The sequence below is a fragment of the Microtus ochrogaster genome, chromosome 5, assembly GCF_000317375.1.
Source record: "Microtus ochrogaster isolate Prairie Vole_2 chromosome 5, MicOch1.0, whole genome shotgun sequence".
In the NCBI taxonomy this organism is placed as follows: domain Eukaryota; kingdom Metazoa; phylum Chordata; class Mammalia; order Rodentia; family Cricetidae; genus Microtus; species Microtus ochrogaster.
In genome coordinates, this window is record NC_022012.1 from 74875125 (window position 1) to 74879566 (window position 4442).

The 4442-nt window shown below is 47.3% G+C and overlaps 1 protein-coding gene across 2 annotated transcripts in view; it reads right to left on the reverse strand.

Annotated features, from left to right (window-relative positions):
* The window catches only part of Dennd4a (DENN domain containing 4A), a 107754-nt gene extending 105101 nt beyond the window's left edge, over positions 1-2653 (reverse strand). The window contains exon 1 of one of the 2 annotated variants that reach the window (XM_005347773.3): positions 2417-2653. The gene's annotated coding sequence lies outside the window, so the exon portion shown is untranslated. Of the gene's footprint in view, positions 1-2228; positions 2273-2416 lie in introns of those variants that run through there. The other variant, XM_026779058.1, reaches the window with a different exon arrangement.
* Between the last annotated feature and the right edge of the window lie 1789 nt (positions 2654-4442).

The window sequence follows — 4442 nt, forward strand, 5'->3', positions numbered from 1 at the left end:
CTCAGAGGTTAAGAGCATTGCCTAATCTTCCAAAGGTCCTGAGTTCAATTCCCAGCAACCACATGGTGGCTCACAACCATCTGTAATGGAGTCTGGTGCCCTCTTCTGGCCTGCAGGTATACACACAGACAAAATACTATATACATAATCAATATAAAAAACTAAATAGACTCCAAAGTGATATCAATGACATACAGTAGTAAAGTATAGCTGGACTCTCTTCACTCCACTCCACCAATTCTACCGAATAAAAAACCAATTGGGGATGGAGGGAACAGAACAAAAGGAAGAAAACTTGATTTCTTTAGTATCTCCTTCTTTTACCTCTAGCAGGAAAGGGTGGAAACCTGAAAAGATAAATCTTTTCTCTGACATGGGAGAAAGCAGAAATGGCAAGTCGGTCTTCCTGTTGGAGTCACTTAAGTTTTACACTTACAATTATGAGACACCAGTGTAAACACGAATGGAAGACCTGTAAAATAACAATCAACTCTATCTTTAATGATGGTTATGAAAAACTAGGCTTCCCACAAGCGGAAGGCTTAAGATTCTACAAACTAAAGTTAACGTAGCTTGTATCACGCAGGAAGAAAATATTGTTTTCTTCTTTGTTACATGCTTATTGTTTTCTGAATGAATTACTATGATGTACTCTGTCCCTTCCTTCATATAACTTCCCAATTATGCTAAATAGTATTCAAGTTGTCAGAAACAGGACAACAGTACCAAGAAACTTAAGAATCAATAACTACTTAAACTGGTGGTGATTCCCGTGGAAGAGCTCAAATCAGCACCAGGCTCCGGGCTCTCTCACACAGACAGATAAGTTGTGCTGCTTTACCAAACTTCAAAAATGTAAACTTGTGCACAAAAGCTTGAAACGCAAGCCAAAATTTGCTCCTTTTTATTACCAATATTAGGCTGGTGTCAAGATCAATTGACTTCTCTCACAAGCACATTCTTTTAAAATTCCACAGTGAAGTAGGTCTGTGTTTAATCATTCGGGAAAAAAAAGAATTATGTAACACATATAGAATGATGATGGTAACTATATCTTATTCTAGACTCTTGCTGGGAGCCGCAGTTCAAAGCGAGTTTGTGAAAATGAAAAGCTGCCTCAAATGTCTCCCCCAATAAAACAAAGTCCCCATAAAAGAAATCAAATACAATCTTATTTTACGTTCAATTAGAAATCAAATAGATCAGAAATTCTATTCACTTTTTTCAGAAGCTGTATCCAGAACTACTACAAACATAAACTGAACAACTTGTCCAAGAATCCTTACTTATTAACCAATCTTTGGTCCTCTAGAGACTCCTTTTTATCTCAAATGCACTACGACAGCTTAGTGTAACCTGGGCTACGATGTTTACAGGTGTCTCCACCTCCTTCCCCCAAGGAAAGAGGAGGCAGAACGGGATAGGCAGAAAATAGAACGAGGCTGTGTATATACACTAGATAAAACGTGTAATACTGTTTCTTTTACGCCTGGGCTATCCTTTTCATTCATGTCCAATACATTTAAAAGAATAATATATCCACAGTGTGACACAATTTCTGCCCTCCCGTGTCTCTGGCTGGCTGACACCCGCTTTCCTCTCAAATAAATACACGCCTGTTGATGGAATGCCTGCCCCGCTTTGCAAACAAGAAATAACTGTCCTGTAAGACAAATAAAAACCCTCTCTATGGCTCCGAGGCCAACCATACGTCTGAATGAAAAGCACACTGGAGCAACAACAGCCGAATTTCTCAGTACGTCCTGTCATTTAAAAGCACCATAACGAAGAGATATCTCTGCGACCCAATTTTAGATCACAAGCTTTTTTTTCCCCCTTCTCATTTCTCCCCCATTTCTCCCCCAGAAAGAGATAAACTTCAAAAGGAGTGGTGATGACCAAGAATTGCACACACACACACAGTAAAGAAAAAAAAAAAACTGTACAACTTGGACGCTGGCCGGGCTCACGTGGAACCTGAGCCCCGGCTGGGCCCCGGCATCTGGACTGAGCAGCTGAGCAGCCACGGGAAAGCAGTCCCCGCCGCGGTCTGAAACCTGGAGCAGGTGGGATTCCGGGATGCCACCTTACGTAACGGGCTTGTCAAAAATCCCAGTTTCAGGACCTCCCCCCTGGTCCGCCCCCGCCCCATCACCCCCACAACAACAGCCCCAGGCCAGCACTGAATGGCCAATCTGGAAGGAGACCCCGGAGCCCCGCGAGCGTACCCACACGGAGGCGCGCGAACGCTATCGCCATCCTCCCGGACGGCCGGAGCCCTGCCAAGCAGCTGCCCGCGCCTAGCGGCCCTCCGAGTCCTATCGCCCTGCTCGCCGTCCCCCTTGCCAGTCAGCTCCCCAGGGCCGTGACAGCTCCCCACGCCACCGATGCCCACGACGCCGCCCCCGCCACTCACCTCCCGCCGACCCCCGCGCGAGCGCCGGGGAGAGCCCGAAGCTCGGGGTCCGATGCCTTCACGCGCGGCGGGCGGGACACGAGGGGGCTGAATGCCGCGGCACTAGCAGCCCGCTTAGCTCATCCCCTGGCCCCGGCGCTCCGCCCTGCCGTCTCAGTCAGACGGGACTCCCCCTCCCGGCGCGGTCGCCACTGCCTCCGCCTCCTTCCACAGCGCCAGCCGCCAAACCCGCCGCGGCAGGCGCCATCTTGGGAGTGACGGAAAAGGCAAGGAGGCGGGGGCTGTGGCCTCACAGACCAATCACAGGCCGAGTCTGACCCGAGGGGCAGCAGAGGGCCGGCTAAGGGGGTGGGTCGTGGAGGAGGGGGCTAAGGAGGACCCCCGCAAGTGGGCGGGTCCGGAGGCGGGGCGGGCCCGGGCTGGCTGGTGACGCGGCGTGTAGTTGGGGAAACGCGCCGTGGTTCCCCTTCTGGTAGGGAGATCCCGAGCCCCTGGCGAGTGTGAACAAGGAGTACTGTATCTTCCTCTTTCACCATCAAGTCACAAGGATCTAGCTCTGGCCAACGTGTTTCTTCCTTCCTCCCCTGCACTGCACAGTCCTTGCCTGCAAAAGCTTGGTGCAGCGGTCTGAGCTGAAAACCGCCCACCAAAGTCACTCGGATTCTGCAGGAAACCCCCTGAGCGGTTAGCAACCACCAGTAGCTTTCAGTCCCTAGGTAGAAGGTCAGGGAAGAGGGGAAATTCAGATGGGTTCTCTGAAAAGCGCCTTGATAAAAAACCTATTGTTGACTGAAGGGGTGTCCATTACATTGATTAATTGGATATGGCCTACTTAAACCGGTCTACGGCTCCACCGTTAATGGTTATTGGCAGGCTGCCTTTGAAAAATGAGGATAATAAAGGTTGATTACCTCTACAGGGTTACTCAAAAATGCTATAGTGTATGCTTAGAAATATTGAATAATGTTAGCTATTATTCCAAGGACAAATGAAGAAAGAAATAAGACCTTAAAATTTCCCCCTCGGTTCAAGTTAATCTATGCAAAACAGGCTTCACCTTTTTACTAACCGAGATTATGGTTTTATTTTATACCTCTGTACTCATTCATTCATTCATTCATTCATTCATTCATTCCGGCAACATTGTCGGAAAACCCAGCAGAGGGGACACAATGGTCAGGGAACCAGAAAAGGTCTGCTTTCGGGGACTTGCAGTCTGGTGGGGGAAGGGCAACAAAAAACAAGTGTACTTCACACTTGAAGAAGAAGCATGAAGGTTACAGGAAGATTTCTGGGTAGAAAATAACAGAAAGCAGAGGGGGCAAGCATATGCCCATCTGAAGCTCAGGAAGAAAGGGAGTAAAGGGAGAAAGGCCCTGGAGAACTGAGTAAAGCAAAGAGATTGTGCAGAGAACCTGCAGTGGGGAGGAGCTTGGCTTTTAGGACAGAGTGGAATCTCTGTTGCTGGGAAATGTGTTTTGCCTGGAGAAGCCTTACATTAGATTGGAGAGGGAGTGGAGGGCTCAGTTGTATCAAGCCCAGAAAGACCTAGAAACAAGACCGGCTTTGATTCTAACTGCAGGCTGAAGCCACTTTATGCTAAGTAGTGAGCAAAGGAGACAGGAACAGTCAGTGGGGCTTGAAGTATGACGTCAATATTTATATTCCAGGCAACATATAGACCAGAGAACCTGACTGAAAGGTTTTTTAAAAAAATCTAAGTTTGAGCCTCTTCAACACTGAATTGACTAAATATGGTTCAGATTGTTTTAAAATGTATGGGCATCACATAATATTGTGGAGAGAAAAACACTAATTTCATTGAAAATTATTGAATGATAACCATCTATCCATCCTTTCTTCCTTCCTTCCTTTCTTTTTTCTTTCCTTCCTTCTTTCCTTTTTTCTTCCTGAGACAAAGTTTCTCTGAGTAGCCCTGGTTGTTCTGGAACTCTATAGACCAGGCTGGCCTTGAGCTCAGAGATCCGTCTGCCTCTGCCTCCTTAGCACAAGTATTAAATTGTAC